The following is a 16,894-nucleotide window of genomic DNA, read 5'->3' as shown; positions in this document are numbered from 1 at the left end:
TATTTTAAGACTCTTATTTAAAAATTTATGGAATGATGATTATCAATTAAGGTCCTTAAATAAATTTATTGTTGTGAGTCAATGACATGCACATGCACACGTGTGTTAAACTGTGGTTTGCAGCCCACCTGTATCAGAATCATCAATGTGTCAAATTGTGTCTGCATCAGTATCACCTGGGATATTTACATAAAGAGGCAGATCCTAGATTAGAGTCCCACACCCACTAAAGTGCTTGATATTGCAGCCCAGGGAGTCACTGCCACAATCCCCACAGCTGATTGTGCAAAAGACCCCCTTTGAAATGAAAATCTTCAAATTCTTTTTAACTTTTGTTCTTCTTTATACTGAGGATGGAGGCTGATGGACTGCCTGGCCCTGATGGCCACTGCAAAGGGAAACATGCACTGAGACACATTTCTGGCTAACACAGCCTAGCTAAATATACACTTGGGTATTTCTTGCCTTTTTCCCCACTATGCTCTCTGTTCTTATAAAAGTTTTCCATGCCTCTCAGTCACCAAAGATGTAGACTTGTGAAAGAAAATGTTGTTCTCTCTCTTGCTCAAACCCAGAATGGAAAGAAACCTAATTTTCCATTGTCATCCTGACTCCTGAGTTTTAATGCTGCAGAACAAACAGCAAAATATGCCCTTCCCTGTGATAACTGTAAAGACACATCAAGTTTAAGAATCACTCCATCATACCATAGAGATTATTGCAAAATGGCAAAGAGGGAAAATTGTAACTTTTTAAACTGAGACTTCAGAATTGGCCAATAATTTTTTTTTCATGAGTTTTATTTTCTATTCTTTTAAAACTTTTGAGTCTTTTTAAAAAATATTTTTTAGTTGTTGATGGACCTTTATTTTATTCATTTATTTATATGTGGTGCTGAGAATCAAACCCAGTGCTTCACACATACAATGCTCTACCACTGAGTCACAATGACAGACCTATAATCTTTTAAAATTTGTTCTAATTAGTTATACATGACAGTATTGTATGCGAATAGAGCACAAATTCTCCTTCCTCTGGCTGAACATAGTGCAGAGTCACACCAGTAGTGTAGTCACACATGTATGTAGGGTATTAAAGTCCCTCTCATTCCACCATCCTTCACCCCGCCCCCCCACACCCTTTCCCTCCCTCCCCTCTGCCCAATCCAAAGTTCCTTCTACCCCCCGCCCCGCCCCCTGCCTTTATGGATCAGCATCCACTTATCAGAGAAAAGATTCAGCCTTTGGTTTTCTGGGTTTGTCTTAGTTTATTTTCTATTCTTAACACTTGTTCTAGGGACTGGTGTAGAAATGGGAAACAAAGCTGACAAAAGGAATCTATTTATACAAATTTTGCTTTAAAAAATAAAATAGCTACCGAAAGACCATTACTCAGTTTTACCTAACCTGTCCATGACTGATGTTGGCCTTCAACGCATGGCTACAGTAACATAAATAAATCTCTATCTTACATTTATACACACCTACTCACACCCTAGGAACACCCTGAAGACACAAAGGAGGTTTCAGTACAATTGGGGCCTGGCCCACACCACTAAGAAACAAGTAGAGGCTGCCATATGCAAGACTTTGCATAGGCTTGGTGTGGACATCAGTCTCATATTCCCCTGAGGGAAGTTAGGTTAAGAAAATGGCACAGCATACTTAATGGGAGGGCAGGGGGCAGTAAAATTTGGAGAACATGTTAATAAAGGAATCTAACAACCCATGTAGCTCCTGACCCTCAGAAAGCCCTGGAACTCAGAATACAGAACTCATGGGGCAGAAGAGTAGGGCTTATACCAGAAGACAACACTGGCCTCTTACCACTTTGCCAGGAAGCCCAGGGCTGTGGAAGCTTAGTAAAGCTACTTGACAGAACATGGTCAGGAGGGAGGCTGACTCCTCTAGGGTGTGCTGCAGGGCACGGGTGCTGCTTCTTAGCTCATGGAAACATTTGTTGGCTGGTACCTGTGGAAAGGCAGGAGGTAGCCATGGACATCACTGAAGCTGAGACATCTCAGGACTCAGGACATTGTAGGCCTGCACAGGACTCAAGCTTCCTTTGTCAATGAGACACGAAGCATGGGCTGCTTGAACCTGTAAAACCCTGGTTCATCCCTTAGAGGTCTCAGAACTAAAATTCTGCTCCTTTTACATGTATAGCCTCTTCCACCTGGACACCCCATTATAAGGCTGCTAAAGCTCCATTCCATGTCATGTCCATAGAACCTTTATCTTCCTCACATGCAATAAAAGACTCTTCTGCACTCAAGGCACAAGAGGTAACTTCTCACATTGGGATTGTGGCCCCTCAGTTGGTTTATCAATAGGGGTCTGTCTTGCCCTGAAGTGGGGGTTCCCTGGGCGCAAGATTATGTTTACACATCCATGGGTCTCCATGGCTCAGACAGCACAGCCACTGGCCCTTGTTCTCTCTCCACAGAGAAGCACTTTGAGAAGCACAGCAGACTGATTCCCTCCCATTGCGCCACGGGAAAAAAGAAATATTGTGGTGGCCAGGTTCTTACTCTTTCCACACCCAAGGCCTTTATGGATGCAAATCCCTCAGTACCTATCCATCTGATTGACTTTAATCTGTCCACATGGGTCAGCATGACTGTAACAGATAATAAACCACTAAAGGGTGCTGATTTCAACATCATATGGACATCAATATTTAACAAATGCTTTACTGAGGATGGTGGCAATGCTGCAGACTTCTCTGTGGCTCTGAGGGAGAATATCTGATTGGCTTTCTGTACAACAGAGTAGAACTTAGAATGAATCAGGAGATAGGGAAGCAAGCAATCAGGAGATAGGCTAGAATGAGTGGAAGATACTTTCTCTGTCATTGGGAGGTGCAGGCCACAAAAAGAAATAGTGGAGAAAGAAGTAGAAGTAAGGACAAAGGGCACAAAGAAAGGGTGAACCATGGAGCTACAGCTGGGACTACCTCTGAGCTCTGAGATTCAAAGCTCAGGAAGTTGCATGTGGGCCTCAGGAGAGACAGGATCTTTTGAACCAGCTGTTTTCCCTCCTCAATCTTCTCTCTGAGAGCAGTATAGTCATCAATGCAGCCTATGATAGGGAGGCCATGCTTGTTGGTGAAAGAGCCATCTATGGTATCACATTCCAGCTTGGGAGAGTTCTTCATTCCTGGAGGATCATCTGAATCCAGCTCTAAAAAAGAAAACCATGATAATATAGGATCTCCTGTTACTCATGATAATATCCTCAGTTCCCACCAATGCAGAGATGTAAAAGAGCTCAGGATCAAGAAAGGCAGCCTTCAAAGATGCAGGTGGGTCAAGTCCATAGAGACCTTTTGGTTTCTTTATTTTTATAATCTTTCTTACATCATTACATAATGATAAACTTGCCAGGAGACAAATTTTGTTTTCATCGACAAGTGGATATTCAGGACAATATTATAAACATGAAGAGTTTTCTGGATAGAAAAGGCACATCAAGCAAATAAGAATGTGGACAGGGCAATGGCCCAAACAGAGCAATAGGACAACTGTGGCAAGAAGAAGAATAAGAAGAAAGGCAGCCACAGAAGATTCAAGGAACAGGACTGAAGGCTTTGTTGCACACAGAAAATTTTCTAAATTCACATGACACACTTACAGAGGACTGACAGTTATTTGCATTAATAATTTTCCTTCATTGTGTCCAAGCCCTTTAGTTGTCATATTTATACCACTTGTCCTGGTGACAATGACAGTATCTGAGCCAGGAGAAAAAAGAAGAGCTGTGGAGGACCAGAGTTAGAAAATTCATACCAACGTCCCAAACTGCAGAGAAAATAACTGAAACTAGGGAGTAAAAACAACCAGTGTTCAGGATACCTCAAACACCCTGTACCACAAATCATGCACAGTTTAGCCTTCACCATGAAAGTTTGAAGGCACCAGGACTTCCCTCTCATGTCATTAGCATAGATATCCCACATGAAAAAGGAAAAGTCAACAGATTGCTATGTTTCTATTATTTAGAACAAAAAAGTTTTGATAGATGGGTATTCCAAATGAATGTAAATTCCAGTTTAAAAACTTTTGAGAACCAATTTTGTAAACCAACTTTGAGTATAATTTTCCAGGTGCTCTCTAGTATAATGCCTTGTAGTGAAACTTAAGTATGCACAAAAACCAAATACATATATAAATTACACTCATATATGCATATATGTGATAAGTGTATATGTTAAAATATTGATCAAAGGCTGGGGTGCAGTTCAGTGGTAGAATACTTGCTTAGCACACAGAAGGACTTGGGTTCAATTCCCCTGTTATTATGAAAGTTGATCAAAATGTGAAGCAACACAAAAAGGAGTTCCTGGTAAGAGGGGAGTGGGTCAGAGCCAGGTTCCGGTTCAGGCCTCTGGGGGCTGGGAACAAGAGGAAGAGCAGGGACTGAGTCATGGTGTCACACCTTAGCTGGTGCATGGGAAAACAGTGATGGGGAAGTCTTGTTAGAAGGAAGTGAAGATGTGACTCAACACCACACCCACCATGGCAGCTCCAAATGGGGAAGGCAACAACCTAATGTGTGCCTAGCAGTTCCTTCCAGCTGGGTACTGTGCTTAGCACTTCACAGATGTTTCTCACTTAAAGGCCACAATAAAAAGTCCATGAAATTGTTCACTTTCATTTGACAATTGAGGTCATTGTCTGAAAAATGCGTATTCAGCGCAACCAGAGAAAATAAGGATTAACATGACCCAAGAACATCTGGCATGAGAATGTTAAGGCTCAGACTTAGAGAAAGCTGAGCAGAAGTGATTGAGGATATGGCCATGGAGGTGATTGGAGAGCGTGAATTAATTGGTGCCCCAAAAGGCAAAACAGAAGACACAGAGTGGAATGATGTGTCAAGAGGCTGGGGAGTGGGGCCTCTGTTAACGCTCAAATTAAAACTAGGGAAGCAAGATAGAGACTGGATATAGAAGAGAGCCAGAGAAATCTGGTAAACATGCTTATCTGAAGAGGCAGGCAAGAGACTGGGGCAGAAGTGGATGTCTACCACGTGGAATAATTGTGCCTGCCACCCAGCACTTTCCCACAGCCCTGGTTTCCTTAGGGATAGGAACATTTTGCCACATACTCAGTTCCCCCTAGGTGAAGGAAAGGGAAGCCAGTGTGGCAAGGTCTGTGATACTGAGACCAACTAGTGGGGTGGAAGGAAGACCATCTAAAAAGTAAAGCACCTGATTTGGTCTTTAAGCCCTGTAAACCCCAGCTTGTCTGTTAATGTCCCCCTTTGCCAGTTGGATCATGTAAATATAATAAAACCCGTCCTACTATAAATGACATTGAAAACACAGGCTCCAGGACAGTATGTGTCTCCCACCTATAGCCAAACTTCCACAGAATTTTTGTTTTTGCCTTTTTAGATTTTACAATAATTTTATTACATATATTCCTTTTTAAAATTAGAACTTTATAGTCATATATAGTAGTGGGCTCATTTGGACAAAATCATACATGCACGCAATTTGATTTCAGTTTATGATTTGCCCCTTTCCTCCCTTTTTTTACCCCCTGTCCTCCCTAAAGTCTCTCAATCTCCTTCATTTAATCTAGTAGACTTCGTTTTTGCTCCACAGGGTGGAGTCCTCTGTGGTATCTTTATATGTGCACATGACAACTTTTTAAGAATTCATTCTGGGGCTGGGGTTGTGGCTCAGTAGTAGAACACTTGTCTCGCACACATGAGTCCCTGGGTTCGATCAGCAGCACCAGGTAAAAATAAAGATACTGTGTCCATCTACAACTAAAAAAAATTTTAAAAGAATTCATTCTGCATTGCCTCCCCTTACCCAACCCTGCACTCTGCCTCTTGATCTTCTCCATTGCTGCTCTTTCCTTTATCTGTATGATATTCTATCCTGCCCTCCCCATTTTGTCTGTTTACTCTAGTTTCTGCATGAGAATAACATTCAAACTTTGAGTTTTTGTACTTGGCTTATTGCATGTAGCATGACATTCTCATTTCTACCCATTTACCTGCAAATGCCATAATTTCATTCTCCTTATGGTTTTGTAGAACCCCAGTATGTGTGTGTGTTTGTACGTGCACATCTGTGTGTGTACACATGCACACATGTCATATGTATGATATATATGTCAGAATTTTTAAATTAATTTATTTATTGAGGGGAATCTGGGTTGATTCCATAATTTAGCTATTGTGAATTATGCTTCGATACACATTGAGGTAGCTGTCTCTGTAATATGCTGATTTTAGATGTTTCGGAAAAATACCAAGGAGTGGGCTGATGCTCATAGGATGCCTACATCTCTAGTTTTTTGATGAATCTCCATAGTGTATTCTGGAGTTGTACTAGTCTGCAGTCCCACTAACAATGTACAAATGTACCTTTTCCCCCACCACCTTCCCCGCATTTTGTTTTGTGTGTATTCTTGATCATTGCCATGGTGGAGTGAGATGAAATTTTAGCGTTGTTTTCATTTGTGTTTCTCTGATTGCTAGTGAGGTTGAAGCTTTTCTCATATATTTGGCAATTTGTGTTTCTGTTTTTATTTTTTATTGCCCATTGATTGATTGGGTTATTTGAGATATTTTTGTTTCAAGTGTTTTGAGTTATTTATATATTCTGGGTATTAATCTCTGAACAGATGAGTTCTCGCAAAGATTTTTTCACATTCTGTAGGCTCTCTCTTCACAATCTTATTTCTTTTCTTTGCTGGGAAGAAGTTTTGAAGTTTGATGGCATTCCACTTACCAATTCATAGTTTTGAGTATCCTGTTAAGGAAGCTGGTGCCAGCAATTATATGATATAATGTTGGCCCTATGTTCTTTTCTAGCAGTTATAAGGTTTCTGGTCTAATTCCTAAGTCTTTGATCCATTTTGACTTGAGTTTTGTGCACTGTGAGAAATAGGATTTTAGTGTTATTTTTTATTTTTAAAGTTTTTTTAGTTGTAGATGAACATAATACTTTTTAACTTTTATGTGGTGCTGAGGATCGAACCCAGTGCCTCACACATGCGAGGCAAGCACTCTGCCGCTGAGCCACAATCCCAGCCCTTAGTGTTATTTTTCTACATATAGTTATCCAGTTGTTCCAGCACCATTTATTAAAAAGGCTCTTTTCTCCAATGTATATTTTTGGCACCTTTGTTAAGTATCAGAGGACTCTAAGTATGTGGATTTGTTCTGTCTTCTATTCTGTCCTATTGGTCTATAGGTCTATACCTTTGGTGCCAATATCATGCTGTTTTTGTTACTACAGCTCTGCAACACTACTAGTATTCTGTGTTTAATAATGTACCAATAAAACAAAACAAAAACTAGTTCAGGAATTGGATAGTAGGAGTCAACACATCCCCACTTGAAGTGGTGGGAATTACAATGTGTGTGTGTGTGTGTGTAGCTATTTTTCTTTGATACCTTTATTTTATTTATTTATTTTTATGTGGTGCTGAGGACTGAATCCAGGGCCTCACACATGCTAGGCAAGCGCTCCACCACAGAGCTACAACCCCAGCCCTAGGAATACAGTATTTTTAATGAAAATTCTTTTTAAAATATTATTATTTTTACATGACTGTAGAGTATATTTTGACATATTATAGAAACACAGAATAAGTATAACTTGTTGAAAATAGGATCCCCCCATTATTGTAGTTGTACATGACTAGGAGCTACATTGGTCGTATAATTATAGATAAAAATAGGAAAGATATATCCTATTCATTCTACTGTATTTCCTATTACCATGCTCCCTCCCTTCTCTTCATTCCCCTTTGTCTAGTCCAATGAACCTCTAATCTTCCACTCCCTTATTGCGAGTTAGCATACACATTCTGCCTTTGGCTTTTTGGGACTGGCTTATTTCACTTAGCATGATAATCTCTAGTTCCATCCATCTACTAGCAAATGATATAATTTCATTCTTCTTTATGGCTGAGTAGTATTCCATTATATATGTGTGCCATCTTCTTTGTCCATTCATCTGATGTAGGGCACCTAGGTTGGTTCCTTAGCTTGACTTTGTGAATTGTGCTATTAAATATTGAAGTGGCTGTGTCACTGTAATATGCTGATTTTAAGTCCTCTGTATATAAAGTGAGGAGTGGAATAATGGGGTCAAATAGTGGTCCTATTCCAAGTTTTGTGAGGAATATCAATACCGCTTTCCAGAGTGGTTGCACCAATCTGCAGTTCCACCAGCCATGCATTAAGTGAACCTCTTTCCCACATCCATTATTGTTGCTTTTATTTTTAATATTTACCATTCTGAGTGGGGTGAGATGGATTCAGTGTAGTTTTGATTTACATTTCTCTAATTGCTAGATATTTTAAACAGTGCAGCCTGTGGATCAACCAAGTTCAGAAGGCTTGTCTGATCTAAATCTGTGTTTCTCTGTGTTCTCCCCTGCCTTTGTGGGGAATGTTTGCTGCTTTTGGTACCCATATGGCAGGTGGGTTGGCTTCTATGTATTCTTTTTCTTTGTTTTGTACTCAAATTTCTGATCCCCTAATCCAACTGAATGTTCAATATTATATTTTTGAAATTCCTCTTTCATCAACCTCACTGAGTAGCTGTACTCTTGCTGCTGAGTTCATGAGCAAGGCCCAACATGGAATGCAGCTTTCCACTATCTCACCATCTTCTTGTCTTGCAATACAGCTTTTTATCCAGGATGATTGCTCATCAATTTTGACACTTTTCAGGTTGATGCCATTCCATTTGTGAATTTTTGATTTTATTACTTGCACTGTAGGAATGTCCTTAAGGAATTCAGTTCCTGAACCTAGATGTTAGAGTGTTCTTCTAGTAGATGCAGGGCTTCTGGTCTACTTAAAAGGTCTTTGATTTGCTTTGAGTTCAGTTTTAAGAGATGGGGTTAAATTTCACTTGACTACATATGGATTTCCAGTTTTTCCAGCACCATTTGTTGAAGAGGCTATCCTTAGGACACTATAGTGATGCAGTCATATCAATGTTTTTAGCAGCACAATTCACAATAGCTAAGCTGTGGAGTCAACCTAATAATAATATATATATATACACACACATACATATGTGTGTGTGTGTGTGTGTGTGTGTGTATATATCACTGAGCCATAAATAAGAATAACTTTATGACATTTGCCAGTAAATGGATGGATCTGGAGAGCACCATGTAAGTGAAATAAGTCAATCCCCCCCAAAACCAAAGATCAAATGTTTTCTCTGATATTTGGAAGCTAACCTACACTAAGGGGGAGGGAAGAGGGGAATAATTAGACAAAGGGGTATGACAAAGAGGAGCGATAAGGAAAAGAAATGAATGGTAAGAAAAGGAATGAACCTGTCATAATTTTCCTATTTATATATAGGAATACAACACAGAAAATCTCACCACTGTGTACATGTACAAGCCTGGGGTAATAATTAGAATAAGATATAGTCCATGTTTGTATAATGATATCAAAATGGGCTCTAATCTCATGTATAACTAAAAAGACCCAATAAAATAAAAACAATTTTAAAAATTGACACTTTTCGTTTGCATGTCCAAGGTAATAATCCAAGTTTCAGTTAGACTCCCCCCCCAAAAAAAAAAAAAAACCCAAGAGAAGGATCCATGTGTTAGTAACTTAGGAAGGCCACATTCTCAGCAAAAAGAGGCAATGATGTCAAGGAAGTCAGGTACAGAAGGAAATGAGTCTACAAGTATGGAATTTAAGAGAAGGTAGCATATGTCTGAAAGATGCTCTTCTTAGAGTTAGGACCCTAATCTGACTGGGGTTCCCTGTGGCAGTTATAGGGAATATCAGGAGAGCAGGTATGAGAACAGAGTAGAGTTCAGAATGTAAACAGGAAATGTAGATGGAAGGGCAGGTCAGGGCTACAAGGCCAAGGGAAACACAAATAAGACCAAACAGAGGCTCCATCTGCCGTTGGAGACAAGCACAGGTGAAGAGAAATCACTGCAGAAGTAGGAGCTACAATCTTATATAGAGTTAAAAGGAGTCAAGTGCATTCCAGAGCCACCATACCTGAAGCTTGAAGGCCAGGGGATCTGCATGCTATTTTCCACTTGATAAACCAAAGTTTTCTTCCAGTTATCTTCTGTTTGCAGAAACCTGTGGCAACACTGAGACATGCTCTTGAAAACCATCTGTGTTGTCAGATGATCCTTTAAGAGCATCATCCTCTATCTTGGCATGATATTTCATTGAAATGGAAGCATCTAAATTCAGCTCTGAAAATAAAACCACAGAAAACAGGATCCTTTATCATCTATGATCTTACTGTGACATACTCTTCCACCAAGAGGGTCACCAAATCAAGAAAGCAGCTTTGGACAAGGAAGTCCGTGAGTTGATATGCAGCTTATAATGACTCTGATATTTTCTTTTCCCTTTCTTTTCCTTTTATGCTTCTTCCACATTCAATAACGGTGAATTTTCCAGGAGGCAAAGGTGCTCAAAATGCTAAAAAATGTGCAAGTAATAGGATTGGTAAAATCCAATAGTGCCCAGATATATAAGCCAAAACTAGGAAATCACACTGGAGGTAAATTGTGCTTTTGGAAAGGAAGAGGTAATAAAAATCAAGCAAATCAATGTAGAAACAACCACATTATTAAAGAAAGGAAAACTCCCCCTAAGGAATAAACATTTGCATAATAATAATATACTCCATATATACCCATTATATATAATATAACCACCATATATAAACAATGCTTAATATACACATGGGGGGTCTCTATATTTATCTGATGGACAACTGCTTCTTTGGGCTCTTGACTCCACCTGTGCATGGGAAACTTGCATCTATGATATGTGCGGGCTCACATGTCCACTCAAAGGCCATTGGGCCTTCTCTGTGGAAGCTGAAAGGAGAAGAGTGTTCAGTAACAACCCCAGTTCTCCCTTTGCTAAACAATCCTAGAAAACCCATTTCTTATGTGCCTGCCTATTGACCCATCTAGTGACCAGGGTACAGTGACAGAGATCATGTGTCCAATGCACATGTGCTCATTTGTACATGTGCTTAGGTATTCTTAGATGAGCAGTGCCCAGACAAGAGTCCCTAAAATGAAGTCATCCAATTGAAAAACAGGGCTTTGAAGTAACAATGAGTTCACCTTAGTTACTTTTTCTGGAGGTAACATTCTACAGAGATACCAGGGCATGGGAGAAAATGAAGGATTTATTAATCTTTATCCCCAGGCAGAAAATATCATGGAAAAAAATGGCAGACATGATTTTTTTTTTAGGGGGCGGAGGGGTAATGGGGATTGAACTCAGGGACACTCAACCACTTAGCCACATCCCCATCCCTATTCTGTATTTCATTTAGAGACAGGGTCTCAATGAGTTGCTTAGTGCCTGGCTGTTGCTGAGGCTGGCTTTGAACTTGTGATCTTCCTGTCTCAGGCTCCTGAGCCTCTGACATTCTAGGCCTGAGCTACAATGCTCAGCACAGTAGACATACGTTAAGGGTAGAATCAGTCTGTGAAGTGCTCATGATGCTCTCCCTTGTAACTGCAACCTACATGCAAATATATGGCTGGCACAGTAAAGGGCACAATGAAAAAAATCTGGCCAGACCATAGGAAAAGGGCAAAGCTTAGACCCACCTGATCTCTGTACCTACTCTGAAACAAAATGGGTCTCCTGGTTCTGCATGCATGTGTCTCAGCCTAGACAGTGGAGTTGAGTGCAGAGAATTTGGGCTTTACCAGAAAGAGAAATTGAATTGGCTCCATCCACAGCAGAGCTGACTTTAGGCTCATCTGATGCGATGACAGAGCTTCTGAAAAGTTCTTGTGTCAGATGAATCAAGATGACCAGAGGGTAGAAAATATTTTTCGTCCAGCAGGAGATCATTCTCTTCCTCCTCATGTAGTTCACTGTTGAGACTGCTGAGACAGGGAAGAATGACAGATAAAATCAAGGTGGTTTAGAAACTACAGCCTCCCAGCTGGTCCTGACTCAAAGCTGATAGGTAGAGTCCCCAAACAGGTGCCTCTCATCAAAAATGATCCAGGAAACAATTTTCATCACATGGACATAGTGTAGGTGCCATGATATGAAAGAGAGAGGGAGAGCCACCAGTGTCCAGTGTACTGGCCAGATAACAAGCTCACGAAGAAGGAGGCTTGACTCCACCTATAAAGTACAGAAGGAGCACATAATAAGAAACAGCTGTGGATGAACCTTGTGCATGACTGATATTGACACACATAGTTGGCAGGCGAATACACCCTGCTACATGATACAGGGCCAGAGAATTTGTGCCTTCTAGAATTTTTTCTATCCATTTTTTGACATAACACTCATTTCTGCTTTCTTGCTATGGCATACCTGTCCATGATCTCAGACGATTAGTATAGAAAGATAGTATGTCTCTAATCCTGATTTTACAACTTATAACGTTAACAACTGATTTCCTTAAAAGCAAGAAATGCCCCAAACTGACTGCACAGTTCCTCTTAGTCAGACTCACTGTAACAACACCAGGAAGATAAAAGATAACCTTGCTAAAGGGCTCCATCATACTGGGCTGAGTCAACATCATCACTGCCAACAGCAGTCTTTCTTTACATTTGGTCATGAAATGTGTCTACTTTTGACCTCATGATCTATCCTTTCAGATCATCCTTAACCCCTTATTTTACCCTTTTTACTACTCTCAGATTATTTGTTGTTACCTGGAATTCAGTGAATCTTGATCTTTTTCATCGTTATTTTCATGGTTTTCTGCAAACAATTAAAAAACATCCAGGAGTCATTAAATAGTGCTATTCCACCCATTTCAACACAGAGCCCATGTGGGTTCTTCAGTCACCTTGGCTAGACAGCAATAAGAATCTGCAGAAATCTTGGAAGTTACTGCAATGTAGGTCAGGAATGAGCAGAAAAAGGAGTCTTGGAACATGGAGTGGGCTAAGGGGTGAAGACAGAATGACTCTAGACCTGTTTGGGTCTGCCACCTACAGCCCAGATAAAGTTTAGTTGTTGTAATCTTTCTCATCAATTTTCACAATTTTCCTTTGTATGTCCAAGATAAGGATCCAGGACTGACTTAGTCCTGTTTGCCAAGGAGGGTCCAAGAAGGAGCCATGTGCCAGTGACTTATGAAGGCCATGTCCCCAGAAGAAAGAGGCAGTGGAGTCAAGGAAGCTGGGAAGAGAAGGCAAAAAAGCCTAGACAGCATGCGATTCCAGGGAAGGTGGCATGTGGCTGAAAAGATGTTCTTCATGGGATTAGGACCCCCATTGAGCTGGGCTTTCCTGTGACAGTTACAGGTAATATCAGGACAGCAGATATAGGAACAGAGCAGAGTTCAGAATGCAAACAGGAGATGGAGATGGAAGAGCCTGTCAGGGTGGGAGACTATGAAAAAGAGAGGTAAGACCAGACAGTCTCCATCTGCTGTTGGAAAGAACCAATGGTGAAGAGAAATCACAGCAGAAGGAGCTACAACCTTACAGAGAGAGCTAACATAGGTAAGTGCATCCCAGAGCCACAGAAGCCAATCACTCTACCAAGAGCTTGAAGGCCAGGGAATCTGCATGCCATTCTCCAATTGCTGAAGAGTTGTTTTCTTTTCAGTGTCAGGACACTCATAGTTTCAATGAGAACATGCAGCTCACACTCAGGTGTTTTGACAGCTCAGCCTCCAAGGGCATCACTCACTAGCTTGGGAGGGTTCTTCAACTTAATGCAAGTATCCAACTCCAGCTCTGAAAATAAAACAGGAACTATTATCCTGTGACACACCTAATGACCCAAAAGGGTCACCAAATCAAGAAAGCAGCTTTGCACAAGAAAGTGCAAGATGTGCAGCTTATATATGATTTCATTTTGTTGATATCTGAGATATCCCATAATGATCAAATTGACAGGAGGCAAGCATGCTTCCAATTTATGAAAATATTCAAGAAATATGGAAGTTATAGACACCCATAGCTCCCAGCTATATATGGCAATAATACCATTAGGGATATAGGCAGTGCTTTGAGTAGGGAAGAGATTATAAAAGTTAGGCAAAATCAAAGTAGAAGGAAAACTATATGAAAGTAAAGAACTGGGGAAGATCATCCCTGGAAAATTTTAAATCTTACATATGACTGACTTATTTTATATACAGGCATTATAGATACATCTGATGAACACATAATTAGGAATGCTTACGTGAGGGATATTTGATATTCTGGCCAGTAGAAGTTAGAAATAATTTACAAACATGAGGAAAAAAATGTCCAAAAAGCAGATGCCTTGTTAGACACCAGAACACAATCACACAACTGAGCCTGAAGGCTGAGTCTTAATTAGGATTGTGAGAGCATCCAAGACAGTCCATCAGGAAGAAAAGATGGTGAACCTTCTCAGGTTATCACATGTGCTTCACGAACTACACACCAGTGACGCACACTGAGCCCATTCCAGGGAGGGCTCCACATGAGGCACAGGTGTTTCTTCTCTTGCATGACCCTCAGAGGTTTGTGCAACGGTGCCCATGTCTTTCAGATGAGTGTGGTACCTGACATGAGAACCATGTCAGGTACCACAGGTTCCAGAAACTGATAATGAGGGAGACAGAGAATAAAGATGAACACAACCCAGATTAAGGGGACAAGAGGGACTGAAACCTCAGTCTTCACATTTGAGCAGAATTAGATCCTTATGAGAAGAACACTGATATGCCTATCGAGATAGATGAATAGAGAGGATGGACTCAGTGTGGAATCATCAAGGAGACCAATTTGTGCACTTTCTGTGTGAAGGTATCACTTTATTTCAAACATTGGAGGAAAGGAGAAAAGTGAGCTGGATATGTCAGGACACAGAATTGTGGGCCCAGGATTTATACTATTACTGAAAATTGTTCTATATCAAAGGAAAATGTCTTTGTGAGATCATATTTAGCAAATCAACAGAAGTTATCTAAGTATTTGAGATTACATAGTCAAATTTTCATTAAAAAAATTTTAATTTTGTTGAATTGGCACCATCGAAATTATTTTAACTAATGAAACCACCAAAGAGATGTAAATACCTAAGATATCCCTGTGGCCAAGACCAGCCCAGGAACTGAGAGTATATCTAACCCTAAACCCCAGGCTCTGATCACCTCACCATGTCAGAAAATCTCAGCTTTCTGTCTGACCCTGCGACAACACAGAGAGGCCCATCACCTCTGCCACCCACAACATTCTGACAACCAACATGTGGATCAGAGCTTATAAATTCCCCTTCCTTGCCTACTTGGAAAGAGCGTCCACTGTTTTCCAGAATCAATGTTGGTTACACAGCTATTGATAGCAGAGGAAAGGCTCCACCATCACCACAGTTGAACTGGTGACCCAACATTGTCCCCTTACAACTGCTCATTTGTAGATTTACATCCAGGTATGATCTGAGGCTTGCATCTCTGACATGTTGCAGCTCACATTTCTACTCAAAGGCCCTTGGAGACAGGCTGTCTCAGTGATACCTGAAAGGGGAAGAGGGTTCAGTAACTATTCCAGTTCTCTATTTGTTTAGTACCTGCCCATTTCTCATGTCCCTGCCAATTGGGGAAACAATCTAGTGGGACTCAGACACTGTAACAGAGATCATGAGTGTGATGGATATTTTACCTTTGGTTTCTGTGCCTGGGATGCTAAGAAGGCAAGAATCAATGAATGGGATGGCAAATTGCAAAGCTTCTTCGCAGTAAAAAACAAACAAACAAAACAAACAAACCAAGAAAAAAAAAACAATCAATAATGTGAAGAGATGGCCTACAGAATGGGAAAAAAGTTTAAAAGTTTTACCACTTGCACAACAGACAACAGCATTCAATCCATCTCCAGGATATATTAAGACCTAAAAAATGAAACTGAAAATCAATGACAAAATAAAAAGTAAAAATTTCTCCTTCACCTGGAGACTAAACAATATGCTACTAAATGAACAATGGGTCACAGAAAACACCAAGGAGGAGATTAAAAAATTCTTAGAGTAAATCAGAACATAGACACAACATATCGAAATCTCTGGGACACTACGAAAGCAATACTAAGAGGAAAATTCAATATATGGAGTTCATTCCTCAAAAGAAGAAAAAGTCAACAAATAAATGACCTCACACTACATCTCAAAGCCCTAGAAAAAGAAGAACAAATCCGCAGCAAAAGCAGTAGATGGCAAGAAATAATTAAAATTAGAGCTGAAATTATTGAAATTGAAACAAAAGAAACAATTGAAGATATTGACAGAACAAAAAGTTGGTTCTTTGAAAAAAATGAAGAAAATTGATAGACCCTTAGCCATGCTAACGAAGAGAAGGAGAGAGAGAATTCAAATTACCAGCATATGTGATAAAAAAGGTAATATCACAACAGACACTACAGAAATAACAGAGGATAATTAGAAATTATTTTGAAAACTTATACTCCATTAAAATAGAAAACATTGAAGGCATTGACAAATTTCTTTTTTTTGATTTTTTTATTTATTATTTAAAACATTACATAGCTCATGATATATCATCTTTCATACATTTGACTCAAATTGGGTTTTGAACTCCCATTTTCACCCCAAATACAGATTGCAGAATCACATCTGTTACATATTCACATTTTTACATAATGCCATATTAGTGACTGTTGTATTCTACTACCTTTCCTATCCCCTACTATCCCCCCTTCCCTCCCCTCCCCTCCCAACTTCCCTCTCTACCTCCTCTGCTGTTGTTCAATTCTCTCCCTTCCCCCCCCTTGCCCCTCATAACCTCTTATAATTTTATGTATCATTGAAGGTCTTCTACCATTTCCATATGCTTTCCCTTCTCTCTCCCCTTCTCTCCCCCCATTCGTCTTTGTTTACTGTAGTCTTTTCCTCATGCTCTTCCTTCCTGTTCTGTTCTTAGTTGT

The 16,894-nt window shown here is 40.1% G+C and overlaps 2 long non-coding RNA genes across 2 annotated transcripts; both read right to left on the bottom strand.

Moving 5' to 3' along the window:
* Positions 1-1,804: 1,804 nt before the first annotated feature.
* On the bottom strand, positions 1,805-10,216 carry LOC308656363. Its single transcript, XR_014023707.1, has 3 exons — positions 10,017-10,216; positions 2,956-3,182; positions 1,805-1,970 (listed from the first exon to the last, which is right to left on the bottom strand). It is a non-coding gene; the product is annotated as an uncharacterized lncRNA (long non-coding RNA).
* A 1,517-nt stretch (positions 10,217-11,733) lies between these two features.
* LOC308656364 lies at positions 11,734-16,102 on the bottom strand. The gene is made up of 3 exons (XR_014023708.1): positions 13,520-16,102; positions 12,683-12,731; positions 11,734-11,893 (listed from the first exon to the last, which is right to left on the bottom strand). It is a non-coding gene; the product is annotated as an uncharacterized lncRNA (long non-coding RNA).
* Positions 16,103-16,894: the final 792 nt, after the last annotated feature.

This window comes from Spermophilus citellus (genome assembly GCF_964194105.1).
Source record: "Spermophilus citellus genome assembly, chromosome: 9".
Taxonomy (NCBI): Eukaryota; Metazoa; Chordata; class Mammalia; order Rodentia; family Sciuridae; genus Spermophilus; species Spermophilus citellus.
This window is presented reverse-complemented; position numbering and strand designations above follow the sequence as displayed.